The sequence below is a fragment of the Triticum aestivum genome, chromosome 4A, assembly GCF_018294505.1.
Source record: "Triticum aestivum cultivar Chinese Spring chromosome 4A, IWGSC CS RefSeq v2.1, whole genome shotgun sequence".
In the NCBI taxonomy this organism is placed as follows: Eukaryota; Viridiplantae; Streptophyta; class Magnoliopsida; order Poales; family Poaceae; genus Triticum; species Triticum aestivum.
In genome coordinates, this window is record NC_057803.1 from 601827912 (window position 1) to 601845229 (window position 17318).

At 49.4% G+C, this 17318-nt stretch overlaps 1 pseudogene; it reads right to left on the minus strand.

The window, feature by feature from the left end:
• Positions 1–201: 201 nt before the first annotated feature.
• LOC123084011 (disease resistance protein RGA2-like) lies at positions 202–9397 on the minus strand (annotated as a pseudogene).
• Between the last annotated feature and the right edge of the window lie 7921 nt (positions 9398–17318).

The following is a 17318-nucleotide window of genomic DNA, read 5'->3' on the forward strand; positions in this document are numbered from 1 at the left end:
AGTTAATTTGTTTTCTTTAATCTGTTGTTGTTGATTGCATTCCATCTTAGTAGTTCAGTGGTGTATATGCTAGGGCCTGAGTACGCACTTGCTGCCTGTGTACTGCCCTGTCCAGTAGTCCAGACTCCAGTCCAGCTGCGTGCCATGTTCCGGCGGGCGTGTGAGTAGAACCATATATAGGAAGTTAAAAATGTTGTTGCCTCAACTTTTCAGTCCATCTCCAAGAGTCACGGCTTCAGACTCTTCTACATCCTCCACATCTTCAGACTCTGTTTCAGACCATGACCACTCCTAGAAAGCAAAACGGAACAGTGTCAAGCGCATATTCAGGCCCTAGCATATACACCAGTGAACTACTAATATGGAATGCAATCATAGTACAGAGAAATCAAGAGCAAGAGCTGACTACATGCAACTTCATTTGACTAACTGCACTGCACAAGAACAGCAGCAGATTCAGTTTGATCATGGACATCAATCATTCTCCATCTCTCTTACACAAGTTTGTACGATCGATATGCACGTTCTTTATTTTTTAATCGACAGTCATATATGCTGCTCCTATGGATTTCAATGTTCACAGACACAGTAGAACAACTGAAGATTGCAATGTTCAGTGGCAACAGAGTGAATACAGACATTGGGGCATAAGAAAAGTTGAGGAGCAGCTGTACAAATAGTTGTACGAAGTGAATACACAGTCGTATACTTTGAAAAACTAACCAAGCAAATAGCATCATCCACAGATAACGCAAATAGCAGTCGATGTGTTTAAGGGGGGTGTACCGAAGAAGAAGTGTTCATATATTTCTGCCGTGTCGACAAACTAAGAAAGCAAATAGCATACTGCACAGATCAACCATCGCATAGCTGTACTTAGTTTTCTACATTACACCAAATAAAAAGCGGAAATATATAATTAGCTTTTGGACCATGTGATCCCTTCCAGGCTGGTCTCCAGTTCCATTGTCTACTATACATAACTAGCAACATGAAATCAACATACATACAGATCATTGGAAGATCCATGTATGTTGTTGCCACCTTGATTTGCTATTCTTCCTTCCTTCCTTGGCCCATGAGTTCCTCCTCGATTTTGTCTGGGTTTTCTGCATCCTCCACTTCTTCATCCGCAGACTCCATCAGGGCAGCAAAACGAGGCAGTCCATCTTCACCCTCTGACTGGAGAAAGTTAACAACACCTGACAAGCAAAACAAATTTGCAGGCTCTAGCGTTAGCGATGAACTACATACTATGACAGAATCAACAAGAGAAGATGAAGAAAAACATAGTAACTACACCTATATATTGGAAATGAGCAACGAGTTACCAATATATACATTACCTGCAGATCCAAGTTTGTCTCCATGCTGTAGGGCTCCCTTGTGTAAAATAGGTGCATCTCTTTTCCATGCCGTCCTCATCTGCATAAGCCTTGGCGTTCTGGATATGGCTGAACTTGGCCCACTCGGAACTAGACTTTTCCAAAGCCATGGAAATGAGTATCCCCGGCCAACAGTTCAGCAGCAAATGGCTTGGCTTTACAGTTTGCAGGTACAATGGGAGCCGGCTCTCGCTGTACTGAACTGTTAGCACGAGCCTCTGGAGTGCATCCATCTCCTGCAGCGACTCGAGCTTCCGGCAGTAATCGATCTCAAGCTTTCGCAATTTCGGGAAATTGGAGATCCTAGTCAGGTCAGGTAGCTCATACAGGTCAAGCTCGCCTACAGAAGCAATGTTCTCTATAGAGTGGAGTGGCTGGACATCGTGTATGGTTAACTTTTCTAAAGCCCTTGCATGGGTGGCAAGGCCGGGAGGGATACACCTCAATTTGCAACTTCTGATTTTAAGATCCTCCAAGACAGGCATAGCTTGCACTTCCTCCTCCCACTCCCACTCCTCCCATTTTTCCATTCTTGACAAGATCATCTCATGCAGTCTTGGAAAAGTAGCCAAAGCCTGGGATGAAGGATGAGCATGATGATTGTAGGGCTGCACGAATTCAGGGCCAACAAGTTTGATCATTGGAGCTTGGTCGACCTTTAGGAGCTCCAAGCATGGGAGCTGGGATAGACCATCAGGGAGTTGAGTGCAGCAAGCAAGGAAATCCAACGTTAGCAGCCTCAAGCTACCAAGGGGTGTTATTGCTGTCCGCATTATCCATCTTGGGAGGTGACGGCCAAAATATCCATTGATGTGAATATCCTCAATGGAAGGCGGAGGACAGAGCTCACGAAACACCTCCTCAATTATGCTTTGATCCCTCTCAGAGAAATCGTCTTTGACCAATCCACCATCTATGGGTCTAAGGCTACTGCAGCATAATTCCAACATGTGGAGATACTTCTTTTCACTAAGCCTGGCCTTCATGGAAAATGACGCAGCAGATACATTCTGCAGGCCCATCAATCCAATGTTCCTAAGTTGGGAAAGAGGCCCGAGTTCTTCCAAACTACACCAATCACCAGACATGTTGGTTTGGAACCCCCAGAGTGACCTCAAATTCGTGAGAGCACATAAACCCCTGGGCATACTATTTACTTGTGTGCCATCAATGTCAAGATATCTCAGGTCTACAATGTTATCGGGAAGTTCCACAAGATTCTTACAACCCTCAAGGCTAATTTGTTGAAGGAATCTCATGGTGTGAATGTTCTCTGGCAGGGTTTCTATGTCATCACATTTTTTTACTGCGAAGTACCTCAAGTGTTTCAGTTGATCCATAGATCCAACTAATGCAGCAAAATTTGCAGATTCTATATGTAGAACATGTAGACTTGGACAAGCACTCAAGGAATCTTTAGGCTGAATCTTGACACATCCAATTAATATCAACATTCTTAGTGATTTATGCTTTTGTAACAATCTCCACTCAAATTTATTGGATTCCATTCCTTTGGTTTCTATAGACAACCTAAGAAACCTTTCCAAACCAAGTTTACTATTAAGAGCTTTTCCATCGTGAGCTACTAGTGACTCATTTCTAGCAACAAATTGAGCAAACGAACGAATAACATCATGCATGTTGCAAATATACTGACTGGTCTTTGATGTATCCGGCTCTATAAGGTTTCTTTCTATCAGCTCCTTGTGGTGCTGAATTCCTATTTTTTCCAATCTATCCACATTCCCCTGAATAAATCCTTCAGCAATCCACATACCGACAAACTCGTCGTCGTTAAAAACTACCCTTTTAGGCTTAAGAGAGAAGTGCAGAAAGCATTGTTTTAAACAAGGGGACAAGTCCTCATAGCTAAGGTATATTGCATAATTTAGCTCTTTGGGCATTTCAGATACTGACCATATAGTATCATTCAAGACATTTTCCCAATCACGCCGTTCTTTCTTCTTTTGGCATAATAGTCCTCCCATCACTTTTATAGCCAGTGGCAAACCATCAGATTTTGCTAAAATTTGCACTCCAACATCCTTTAGCATATCAATCTCGGGTTCACTCCTCTCTGTTCTGAGCACCTGCAAACAGTTTCAGCCAGTAGAGTTAATTAGAAACACATAAGGCAAATTTTAAAACTGCTCAACACATAAACACACAGAGCGGCTGGTCGCTTGTGTATAATACGTTATCAAGGAAGTGCACAGAATTGTTCATTGATTCATAATTGATTTGATGGTGCACCCATTCGATCGGGAAACTTCCTTTTTATCATTGTGAAATAAAAGACATAACTCTGCAAAATCGATGAACTGGCTACCCAGACAGCAAGTACATGTGCTAGTTAATTCCAGATTGATTAATTATGGGATCGATAGTCCAGTTAGTTGTAGAGCAAAGAGCACCAAGGTGTACGACAAATAAAAATGCATAATGTTTACTGTGGTGGATGTACTAGTCTAATCCTAACAGTTTTGTTCATCAAACATCAGTGAACATATATATGATGCACTAAACTGCAGGCGCACTTTAAGACGGTAAGGACTGTTGACTAGTATATAGATTATATATACTTGAGACATAGATAAGGCTACCAGTAATTAGATCCTCACCTGCTTCTTGAGCAATGATCAGGCATCTTCAGATCCTAACTTGTCCACATGGTGGTATGGCTCCATGGCTCTCATGCCTCGGGCAACATCATCATGTCTTGTGGAGACCAGAACGCGGCTACCTAGGGCACCATGGCTAAATGGTGCCATCAACAATTTGTTCCATTCATTGACACCCCACATGTCATCCAACACAAGAAAAAACTTCTTATCCTTGATAGCGCTGACAACAGCCGGCACAAGCAAGGTTTTCCATCTACTGCAGTGATGGCTGTCCTCAGCAGCTCAACCTCGCTGAAATCTTGCGTGATACTTAACCATATCTTTTTGGAGAACTTGGCTTGCATGGCCTCATCATTGAAGATCTTTTTGCTAAGGGTGGTCTTGCCGATTCCCCCAACACCAATGATGGCGAACACCATGATGCTATCACTCCCGTCATCTACCTCCTTCGTTAGTAGCTGTACAAGCGCTCTCGTGTCTTCTTCGATCTTCTCCCCAACCACACCTGATAGCTCTAACACTGGATGGGTCTTGCGGTCAACAGGAGGAGGGTGGTTCGTTTTCCGGTCTTGGTAGCCTTGTAGCCTGATAAAGTTGAAACTGCGTCCCCTCTTGCAAATGTCATCTAGCTGCTGGTTGAGCACCTTGATGCGGGTGCCGATGTCGTGGGCGTGGAGGGGGTTCCGCATGCAGAACAACAAGGGGTTAAGGCACCCCATGTCCTTGGATGGACCTTGTTCCATGGCCTTGAGCTGACACAGGTCAAGGATGTCGGTAGCGAGGTACATGGCGCGCTTCAGGTCCTCCACCCAGGCACACACGCTCTTGGTCACGTAGGATGCCAAGGCATTCAGAACTCCCGCCATTAGTTTCTTGAGCTGCTGCTGCTGCTGAAAACATGCATAAAAGTAAAAAAATAGTACATCAACAATCCCTTCCTTCCTGTACTACACAAATGGAAGATTTGTACTAAAAGGATCTGAGCTTAGTTTTTGTACTTCAGAGATTAAAATCAAGTGTGTGGAGATTGAAACTTTGCGTAAAATCAAAGGTTTGTAGTAAAAAAATCGACACGTCGTACTACGCATATCAAAGATTGAAAAACTCAGAGCTTCCAGCTAGGCAAATCAAAGCTTGAAAACCTCAGAGCTTCCAGCTGGGCAAATCAAAGCTCTCTATTGCACAAAAATCAAAATTAAGGCACCTAATTACTTCATCCATAAAGAAATATAAGAGCGTTTAGAACACTAAAGTAGAGATCTAAACGTTCTTATATTTATTTACAGAGGGAGTAATAAACAAATCTGAGGTTTGAAATAAACGACATCAACAATCCATTCCTTCCTACTGACGACACAAATAAGAGCTTTCCTACTAAAAAAAAGATCCGAGATTAATTTGTACTACGTCAACAATCACTTCCTTCCTACTACTTGCAACGCAAAAGAGAGTTTCGGTTTCCTAGTGGCTACTAAAATAGTCTGAGCATAATGTGTACTGCACTGTCCAAAATCAAAGTTTTGCACTCGATAAATCGGAGCCTCCTACTAGTGCACAAACCATAGCTTAAAAAAGTCGGTTCTTTATACTAAACCAATCTGATCCCAGGATCCGCTAGACAGGAAACAAATCAACATCAGCGATTTTGCACTAGTAGTACCTAAACAAGTCTGAGCTTGTATGTAAACCTAGAAAACCAGATCTGAGAATCGCCCCTCATATTCAGATCTGAGCAGAGGGCTTCCTTCTTAAGAGGAGTACGTACTTAAGAAAAGACTGAGCTTAATGTGTACTGCACTATCCAAAACCAAAGTTTAGCGCTAGACAAATCAGTGCCTCGTGGAGGGACGGGAAGGGGAAAGCGAGGTCCTTTACTAAAGCGGATCGGAGGCCTCTGTTTCGGGTGAGATTGGCGAGCACAGTGATCGAAGGCCCCTGCCTGTCGAGGAACAAAGTAGGGGAGCTACCGACAACCAAGGTGGCCGACAACCAAGGCCAGGGAGCGTACGCACCTTTCCAGGAACATGGCAGGGGAGCCACCACTGGTGGCCGACGACCAAGGCCACAGGGACGTCTCCTAGACCACAGGTGGCCGTCACCATCTTGAGGCCGAACTCGAATGTGCGACCCCAAATGATCCGCACCCGTCCGTTTTGGGTAAACAGACACAACAGGCGCCCAACGCACGTTAGCAAACGGACCGTTATCCGTTTCCGGTCCGTTTTTGACCCGTTCCCGGTCCAACTTTGGGCCGCGTTTGCACCCGAACGGATAGTGCTCTTCTCACAACTCAGGGACACCAGCTGCGATGCGGAGGATCTTCTCCGCGAGTTCGAGTATCAAGAGCTGCGACAAAAGATACACACCGCCGACAGGGGAAAGGCAGGTCAACTCTTATCATCCTCTGTTAACTTTGCAAGAAACCTATACAATGCTAGCAAAAGTAGAGTGACTGGAATCCAGGCCATGATTGACAAACTTACCACTGAGCTAGAGGGGCTACTCAACCTGTTGGGTCTAAATGTTGAGCCAGTGCAGCTTGGAAAGCCGCTCATGCCAGAGACAAGTTCAATGATCAAGGAGCCCCTAGTGTTTGGACGTGACAGTGAAAGAGATCATCAGGGATCACCCCATCATCAGTATCGTCCAACTGATGTTCAGCCATTCCATCTTCAGCAACGCCATCAGTAATTTGTAGGCTAGCAGCCCTACATGCAGCATCATAAACCCTGATAGCTGACGCCTGTGCCTTTGAGGCTCCATCCAAGAGAATGAGGTTGTTACCATCTTTTTGCAACCCTGCCAATGACGCAAAAAAGCACGGAAATAGAATATGAGCTCAACAGTGGCTGAGGGTAACTTTTTATCAAAGCAAGCTCTATTATGGGTTTTCTAGTGAGAGTGTGAGACCAACAGGAAGCTGCAATACCAACAATATGCAAAAAAAAAAAATTGAGTTGTTTGGATTGCTTACCACATGTTTCAGTTGCATTCTTCTCTACCATGATGGCACTCTACTTAGGTACTGGGCACTGCATAATGCAATACACGTGTAGGTTTCTTGTATTTGCAAAGCAAATATAGTGGCTTTAAAGTATATATCTGAATAATGTATGACTTTATGAATTGGCTTGCATAAGAAAGTGTAAATCTGTCTTTGTGTATTGGATTAATGTGTAAATTTTGGCCTTCCTGATCGTCCATGGATTACCATTTTCCTTCCAAACTCATAATAATATAGTTATCTAATCACTAATGTACCTCTTGAAAGTTGAAACGCTTGACGGTATCTACAGATGAGGCTCAATGTAAGCTAGCTGGTCTCTGTGCGCTCTCTGCGCTTGCAGAGTTGCCAACTAGCCAAAATAATTCTTAATTCTTTTTTGAACTATACGTATCTTGTTCAATCGAATTTACAATCTAGGATGTCAGTACAGTTCTAGTAATACCTATTTTAATTTCTTAATACTAGTGTTTTCTTAACTAGAAACTGTAGGAGGGCTCTGATGATAAAATTTGTTTCAGAAACAAACATGTACAATGGAATATATACAGAGGAAAGGTAGAATGTAGAGAGGGTAGAGGGGACGGAAGCTGGAGGGGTGACTGGCAGTTAAGCTGATCAAGCCATGACTTAGAGAGGTGCTGCAAGGTCCTCGTTTCATCCTACAAAAAGCAGGAAGAGATCTGTCGCAATACCACTATTGGATTTGGTCCCGGTCACACTCACCTTTTAAATTTGGATCAGAGGTAGCAATAAGTTTGTTCTGGGAAGCAATGAACAAATTGTGTAGTCTGATTAAACACACACACACACACACACACACACACACACAGTAACAACAAACCAATGTGGGTTCTGAATCACTACTGGCGCAGCAGGTCTTTTGCTGCAAAGGGATTGTTGATTAATTTGCTAATCACAGTCTAACAAGAGACAACAACAATGCATATATGTACAATTCCAGGATTCATCTTACTTTACTGATGAAACGGACAGATTCTTTTCACTGATGAAACCATAAACCAACATCAGCAGTAGCAGGTTGAGCGGTACCTGCAGTTTATTCCAGCAGCTAGCAAGAGCATATAACCTAAAATTATTAATACAGTTGTTGGGTTTACCGAAAAAGGCTCACGCCCCGCTTTATAGATAAAGCCAATGCCAAAGCCAACATCCACAAGGATCACACAGCCACAAACACACACAAGGTCCACACACACCCAAGTCGCGGCACACGAAGGCAAAAGGGTTAATGCTGAGGGCACAGCTCAACAAGCCCAACACAGACAACCAAAAAGGCACACACGCCAAGAAGCCATCCACTAATCGGGCTCCGGGGGTGGCGGCGGGAGCGGAGGCGCCAGGCGGAAGGCCAACGAACGGAGGTCGGAGAGTAGTCTGTCGATGGCGTCCCGATCCGGAGGGTGGCTAAGCGGCCGCCAGAGCTGCAAGTAACCACACATTTTAAAGATGGAGTCAGTCGCACGTCGAAGGGGCACCTTCTGAATCACAAGCCTATTGCGAGCCGTCCACAAGGTCCAGGCCAGCACCCCGACGCACAGCCATCTAATATGCCTGTAGCGAGGGGGGGAGGCCTGAATTTCGGCGAGCAAGTCAGGGAAGTTGGTATTACACCACTGTCCACCAACCGTTTCACGGAAACACGACCAAAGGAACTGGGCCGTGCAGCACGAGAAGAAGATGTGATTAGCATCCTCAACCATGGCACATGGAGGGCACATTCCATCACCCGGGCCATGGCGCCTGAGGACCTCCACGCCGGACGGGAGGCGGCCGCGGATCCACTGCCACAGAAAGATCCGGATCTTGAGTGGAAGACGAATGTCCCAAATAAGGCCAAAAGGTTCCGGAGCTGTCGAGGGGGCAATAGCCGCGTATAGGGACTTGGTGGAAAAGCGGCCAGAGGGGTCAAGGCGCCAGGAAATGGCATCCGGGCCGTCCGCCACCTCCATAGGCAACAGGGCGATGTCCTGGAGGAGGACATCCCATGCAGCCACCTCGGCCGGACCAAAAGGGCGGCTGAACGCGAGGCGCCCTAAGTCAATAAGGGCCGCCTCGACAGAGACCCGAGGGTCAACTACAATGTCGAAGAGGATGGGAAACCGGGCGGCTAGGGGGGAATTCCCAAGCCATCTATCCAGCCAGAACAAGGTCGAGGCGCCGGAGCCAACAGAGATGGAGGTGCCTATGCGTAACACCGGAAGCAGCTGCACGACGGCCTGCCAAAACTGGGAACCGCCCGAGCGTTGGCAGAACGCCAGAGGCTGTCCACGAAGGTACTTGTTCTGGATGATAGTTAGCCAGAGGCCACCCTCTTCATTGGCAATGCGCCACAGCCAGCGGGTCAAGAGGGCAATGTTCATGCGCCGAGAGGAAAGAATCCCAAGACCGCCCTAGTCTTTGGGTTTGCAGATATCTGGCCAACTGACCATGTGATATTTCTGCCTGCCCTCCTCCCCTGCCCAGAAGAATCTGGACTGGTACTTGGCGATCTCCTGGTGGAGCGTCTCATGAAGGCTGTAGAAGCTCATGAGGAACCACAGGAGGCTGGCCAGCGAGGAGTTGATCAGAATCACGCGGGCCGCTTTCGAAAGCCAGCGCCCTTTCCAGGGCTCAACGCGATGCTGCATACGGGTCACCGTGGGGCGGAGGTCCGCCACGGTGAGGCGCGAGTCACTAATGGGAATCCCCAGATAAGTCGTGGGGAAAGAGCCCAGCCGGCAGTTAAGCCGATCGGCGATGGACTGGGCCTCCTCGGCGGGGTACCCGAGCACCATCACTTCGCTCTTGTCGAAGTTGATGGTAAGGCCCGACATATGCTGGAAGCACAGAAGGAGGAACTTCAGATTGGAAATCTCAAGGGCGGATCCCTCGACCATAATAATGGTGTCATCTGCGTATTGGAGAAGGGAGACCCCCCCCCCTCCAACCAGGTGCGGGACCAAGCCTCGAATATGGCCCGCAGCCTTGGCCTTGTCTAGGATGGCAGCCAGGGCATCCACAACCATGTTGAACAAGAACGGCGAGAAGGGGTCCCCCTGCCGGACCCCACATAGGGTAGGGAAGAAGGGTCCGATGTCGCCATTGATGTTCACAGCCGTCCGGCCACAGGAGACGAGCTGCATGACGCGCGTCACCCATCGGTCGTCAAAGCCCTTGCGAAGCAGGACTTCCCTCAGGAACGGCCAGAGGACCGTGTCGTAGGCTTTGTGGAAGTCCAACTTCAGGAAGACCGCCTTATGACGCTTCAAATGGACCTCGTGGAGCACCTCGTGGAACACCAACACCCCATCAAGGATAAACCGGCCTTGAATGAAGGCGGATTGGTTCGGGTGGGTGATCGAATCCGCGAGGAGGGTCACCCTATTGGCGTACCCCTTCGCCAGGATCCTAAAAATCACATTAATCACTGTGATGGGGCGGAACTGGCGAATATCGGCGGCGCCCGGGACCTTGGGGATGAGGGTCACCACCCCATAGTTGAGGCGCCCCAAATCCATGGAACCCGAGTAGAATTCCTCAAAGAGCGCCATGACCTCGAGCTTGATGGTAGGCCAGAACGTCTTGAAGAAAGCTACTGGGAGACCGTCCGGTCCCGGGGCCGAGGCGGAGTTCATCCCCTTGATGGCAGCGAGGACCTCGTCCTCGCTGAAGGGGGCAACCAGAGCTGCATTGGCTGCAGCCGAAACTCCTAAAGCGCCCGACCAAATGTCGGGGGCGAGGCACACCCCACCACGCGGAGTGGGGGTAAAAAGATCCCTATAAAAGCCATCCACATGGAGGCGGATGGCCTCAGGCCGCACTAGCTGCGTGCCTCCATCCCACAGGCAGTGGATGGAGTTACGGCGGCGCCGGCCGTTCGCAATCGCCTGGAAGTAGGCGGTGTTGGCGTCGCCCTGAAGCACCCATCTCTGAGTTCCCCTCACGCGCCAGTAAGCCTCCTCATCTGCGTAGATGAAGGAAAGTTGATCCTCCAGGTCGTAGCGAAGCAGCCACTCGTCCGGGGAGAGCCCAGTCGAGTCCGCACGCGCATCCAGAGCTTGAATGGCGGTCAAGATGGACTTCTTGCGCTCTCTTAGGTCCCGGCCTAGGTTAGCCCCCCAACCCTTCATGAACTGGCGGGCCAACTTGGCACAAAAGTGCCAAGAGTCCACCGCAGACATGGAGCGGTGGGGTGCCGACCTAGCGGAGATCCAGCAGGCGACAACGGCCTCCCGAAAGCCTGCCTGGTTGAGCCAGAAGAGCTCGAACCGGAACCGCGGCGGGGAGGGGGGGCGCTCGTCAGCGGAGGAGAGGAGAAGGGGGACATGGTCGGAGCCAATCCGGGTAACTGCCCGGAGCGATGCCAGAGGGCATCGCAGTTCCCACTCCGGGGAAACTAGGACCCGATCCAGCACGGATTGTGTCGGGACAGCTTGCCGGTTGGTCCAGGTGAATCTGGCACCAGTCCGGTCAAGCTCACGGAGCCCCAGCTCCGCTATCCAATCGTTGAATAATTGCATCCGGGGGAAATTAATCCGGGAGTTATTCTTCTCTTCCGGAGATCGGATGAGATTGAAGTCACCCTCCACTAACACCGGGAGCGTGGAGTTGGAGATCTTCAGCTGAAGCTCGGCGAGGAAGGCCGGGGATCGGCGGTGATCCGCCGGTCCGTAGACAACAATGACCTCCCATTTGAAGTTCAGAGCCCGCTCAAAGATCTCCATACTAACGAAGAACTCCCCTCGGTCCATGCCACCCACCTCAAAAGTGGCGTCCTTTACCCCAAGGAGGATGCCACCCGAGTGGCCTGAAGTCCCACTAGAAGGGAGCTAGTGCCACGCGAAGAGGTGGGGGCTCAGATGCTCAAGCTCTTGAAGGGTGAACTCGGACCGAAGGGTTTCCTGGATGGCTACAATGTCAATATGCTCATCCCGGATGTACTCGATGAGCTGGCGGCGACGGCCGTCATGGCCGAAGCCGCGGAGGTTCCAGAAAAGGGCCCTCATCTAAACCCCCATCGGAGGGCTGCTTGACCCCAGGACACGGGAGGCGCTTTGAGCGCGGAGGGCGGCCGTGCGAGACCGGGTGCGGCCACGAATCACCCCGTCGACCACCGGAGGAGTCGGAACCTGGGGTCGGAGCAGGCGGGCGCGGGTCTCGGCCAGCCTGCCATCGAGGATCTCTCGGGCCCTAATGGCCTCAATCTGAAGTAAGGGGGGACCGACCTCCCCCCTGAAGACGATGGCCGAGTCATTGGCCACCTTGGCGAGGTGGCCAAGAGGAGCGGCCTCGAGAGCTGAAAAGGAGCAGCGAGAAGAACTGGGAAGGTCGGGGACCGCACCTGACTCGAGGTTCCGGGCCGCAGCGCGGAGCTCCGCCCGCTCGGCGACGGAAGGCGCAGGTGAGTCGTCCAGCCGCGACGCCTCCAGGCGGGCGCTGCGGCGGGAGGACGTCACCGGCGTCGAGGTGGACCGAGGCCTCCTAGCGTACGCCACCGTCGGAGGGGGGTGCGCGGAGGCCGGGGAGGCGACGTCCACCGCCACCGGGGCGGCCGGAGAGGCCGGCGAGGCGAAGACGAGGCTGGGCGGCGCCGACTCGAGGGGGGTGCGGGGGACCCCAGAGCGACCCCCACCGCAGCCCCCCCCCCCCCCCGAGGGCGGAGTGGACGGGAGGGCCGCGGAAGGGGCAGCGACCTCCCCCACGTCGCCAACCGCGGGGGACACCGAGGAGGCCAAGCCGGCGGGGGTAGGCTGAGCCCCGAGTGTCGCGGGGGGGCGACGGGCGGAGGCGGTGCCGGGAGAGCGGGGGGGTGAGGGTGGGGCGACGAGGAGGCTCACGCTGGAGACGTCATCGGACGACTGCGACGCCGAAGGGGAAGGAGCCAGAGGAGTGGCCAGGCGGAGGGCCACCGCCAGATCGGTGGCCGAGACCCGGGTACGTCCAGTCCCCGACCCGCCCCGACCTGCGGGAGGGATGGGGGAGTCCCGAGCCGGGGAGCGAGAGTGCTCCGACTCGTCCTCATCCTCGGCAGGGTCGTCGAAGCGGGAGGAGCGCGAGCGGCGGCGGTGGGAGTCGTCCTCCTCCGTCGCCCCCCCCCCCCCCCCGAGAGACTGCCAGCGATGGGGCGGGGGCGGCCGACGTGGGACGGAGGCTCGGGGCGGATCTTGAGGTCGTAACCGTCGTCGTTGAAGAAGACTCGGATCGTGCCGAGAAGCTTGGAGGAGTCCAGGCATTTCACCTTAACCCGGACCTCCTCCTCCTTGCGCAGGGAGAGCTCGTCCACCACCACCACACGGCCCAGGATCTTGGACATACTGCGGATGGTCCGCTCAGAGCGGGCAACATCCGGGAGGCCGGCAATGAGGATCCAAGCCGTGTCCAGGGTAGCGACGGCTCTGGGATCCCACTGCGCTCAGAGATGTTCACCACAATGTCGTTGAGGGCCAGGGTGATGTTGGAAACCTGGACTAGCTTGCTCCTTCCTTCATTGCACACCATAAAAGGAAATTCAGGTTCAGCCGTTGAACAGGGCAGCACCAGGTGGCACCCGCCTGGCTATGTCGCTCAACCTGGCCGTCCGATATGCCGACACCGTCAACTCCGTTTCAGAACCAAATGGTGTAAAGTTTCAGAACCCTGAACTGATCTGACCGCAGATCCAAATGTTGTAAAGTCTCAGAACCCTGAACATGGATGAATGAAAGAAATAAAGTGTCAAAGATCCCCTTTTTGCGATCGAAAGATATTATGAATTTGCAAGTGGACAAGAAACCAGGAAGGGCTACTTGTAGTGCCCTGTTTTTTGCTCTGTTTCAGTTTCAGAACCTGAATTCTTGCTAGTACTGCTTGTTTCTTTTCCATGAATTCAAAGTGCAGCCAAGAAGAAATTAAAGAAAAGAAATTAATCGACAGTGAGCGATGATAGTTTTCAATTGAGAGTTATGTGCAATTATTATGCCAACTCATGGACACTAGCTGCTGCCAGGCCTCCTTAATTTGCTATGTACTTATAAACAACCCGACAACTACCCAGTTCTGTTCTGGGCTTCGTTCAGTGTTACAACAAACAAATTGATACCAATCAGATCAATCGGGAGTCTGAATCGGCAGTGCCGAAGGTTCTTTCTTTTTTGACCGAATGATAGAAATGAAACCCATCATCAAATCATCAGCATTTAATTTCCCCAGCAGGTATCTCGGCTAGTACTACGAAGAAGAAAGGAGCGACATCTCTGTTCCAAACTCCAGTCCAGTCCGACTAATCTTGCATGGCAAGTTGCGAGCAGCATCATATGTAGCTAGCAGGAAGTAAACAATGTTGTTACTATTTTGTTTTTGTTCATTGGTTTTGAGATAGCTCACTACTCAGTAAGCGGTGTATTTTACTCTTTAGAAGACAGAGATCGGTGCATGATGCTTTCAAAGGAAGTCTGCGAGAGCATGGGAGATAACGAACAAGCCCAAGTTGCTGCCCGACAGCTACAAGCTACCAAATGAATAGTCGTGCCTGCGTATTCTTCCACAGAGAAAAGTGTGTGTGATCGTCGTTACAGATATGGTGTGAGAGGCCAACTTTGCTTGAATCTTGATGAGGCAATGCGTACCCTCCTCCCACTACATTTCTTTTTCTATCCACACAAGGCAAATTAAGGTCCAGCTGGGTCAAACTACCCGGAGCAATTCCAAACAATAGATATAGCCCTACTAAGCTATGGAAGCAACTAATCAACCAAGTTTAGTCTAACCCCATCAAAAAAGAACGAACAAAGTTTAGCCGTTACTGTACTCGGACACAATGGAAGGGACATCAATGTCTGGCTAGCAGTCCCAAATAATATTAATAAGTTTTTTCTGCGAAGCAATGTACAAATTGTGTACTCTTCTTAAAACATAGGTCGTGCTCAAGAGCAGTATATATGCACTTGCTCGATTCGTTGTTAGCAGTTCAGGAACAGAAACTGACTGTCAACACTGACAGACACATCCAGCCCCGCGTCCCCGCCCCCGCCCCCGCGCGTCGCCTCTGGCGCACGGGGGAAACCCTAACCGCACCGCCAGTCGCCCCCCCCCCCCCCTTCCTCCCCTGCTTCGCCACCGCCAGAGGGGAAACCCTAACCATATTCTATCTTTGTGTCTAATGACTCCACTATGCAGAGCAAATCCTTTAGAATTTGTTCCTATCAAACTGAGTTCAGTTAAGAGTTCCTTTGCCTTACTATCTTGCAAATAGCCTTCCACAACTGTTTCTAGCCACTGAGGTGTATAAAAGGATATGGTGTACACTGCAGGGGATCCTGCAACCCTGGATAAGGCGTCAGCTGCTGTATTATCTTGACCTTTTTTATAGACCACAGTATACTGCAATCCCATCAGTTTGAGCAAGGCTTTTTGCTGCATAGGGCTAGTGATCTTCTGATCCTGCAAATGGACCAGACTTTTATGATCAGTACTAATGACAAAAGGGGCATGATGGAGGTAGGATTTCCACTTATCCACGGCCATAAGAACTGCTAAGCACTCTTTTTCATATGTGGACATCGCTTGAGCTTTGGGCCCCAATGCTTTACTAAGGTATGCTAGGGGATGTCCAGCTTGCATTAGAACTGCTCCCACTCCACAGTTGCTAGCATCTGTTTCAATTGTGAAGGTTTGCTGAAGTTCGACAACGCCAAGACAGGAGATTGAGACAGAGCTAATTTTAATTGCTGGAATGCAGCCTCCACTGTAGGGGTCCACAAAAAGATGCTGTCCTTTTTTAACAGTTCGGTTAAACTCCTGCTGATGACCCCATAATCTTTGATGAACTTCCTATGGTATCCAGTCAGGCCCAGAAACCCTCTGACTTGCTTAATGTTTGTAAGAGTAGGCCACTTCTGCACACTTTGAATCTTGGCAGGATCGGTCTTCACTCCCTCAGCACTGATAATGTGGCCCAAATACTCCAATTCCTGTTGAGCAAAAGAGCACTTGCTCATCTTGACATAAAACTGATTTTCATGCAGGATTCGAAACACTTCCTGCAAGTGTTGGAGGTGCTCTTCTAAAGTGGCACTAAAGATCAGAATGTCATCCATAAAGACAAGCACATACTTCCTGAGTAGATGAGCAAACAATTTGTTCATAGCAGCTTGGAAGGAAGCAGGTGCATTGGTCAACCCGAAAGGAATGACTCTGAACTCATACAAGCCATGGTGTACTTTAAATGCTGTTTTATGTTCTTCACCAGGAACAATTCTAATTTGATGGTATCCAGACCGTAAGTCGAGCTTGGTAAACCATTTTGCTCCTACCAGTTCATCCAGAAGTTCCTCCACGATGGGCATAGGATATTTATGCTTGAGGGTAATAGCATTTAGATGCCTATAATCCACACAAAACCGCCAAGTTCCATCCTTTTTCTTTACTAGTAAGACAGGAGATGCAAACAAACTAGAGTTGCACTGCATAATCCCCTGCTGTAACATAGCCACAATCTGGTTTTCAATTTCAGTTTTCTGCATTGGGCTATAACGATAGGGTTTAACATTCACTGAAGTAGCCCCCGGAAGCAATGGAATCTGATGATCGAAGGACCTGTGAGGAGGAAGTTCAGTGGGTGCACTAAAGACAGCCTTATGTTTATCCAAGATGTGCTGCACTGCTTCAGGTATTGGGGCAATAGTATCTCTGCTAGGAGAAATGTGATAAAGCTGAATGACATGATCCACTGCTGAAGTATTTAACAACCCTCTTAATTTCTTTCCAGAGACAGGCTGACAAGAAGCAGTGTTATCTCTTAAACCCCTGAGAGTAACTTTTGTATTTTCATGTTGGAATTCCATGACTTTCAACTTCCAATCGACCCACATTGGGCTCATTACTTCCAACCAGTTCATACCCAATATGATATCATAATTTTCCAGTGGCAGAACCTTTAATGAACTAGTGAAAGTGTACCCTTGACAACACCACTGTAAATTCAACACTTGATGTGTGCACTGTAATGTTCCCCCTCCTGCAATAGCTACCTTAGCAGTAGGTATAGCTTCAAGAGGACACTGTAATTGCTGAACCAGTTTTTGACTAATAAACGTGTTGGAACTGCCAGAATCCACCAGAATCAGTAAATGGAGCTTGCCAACCATACCTTGCAGTTTAATGCTTTCCTTACATGACGTACCATTCACTGCTTGAACTGATATCTGCATGACTGACTCACTCTGTCCCGCCGTAGCATTTGCTTCTTCAGTCTCAGTTTCTGAATCGGAACTGTCAGACAACTGGAGAGCAGAGATAAATTCTTCCATGACGTGGAGCTGCACT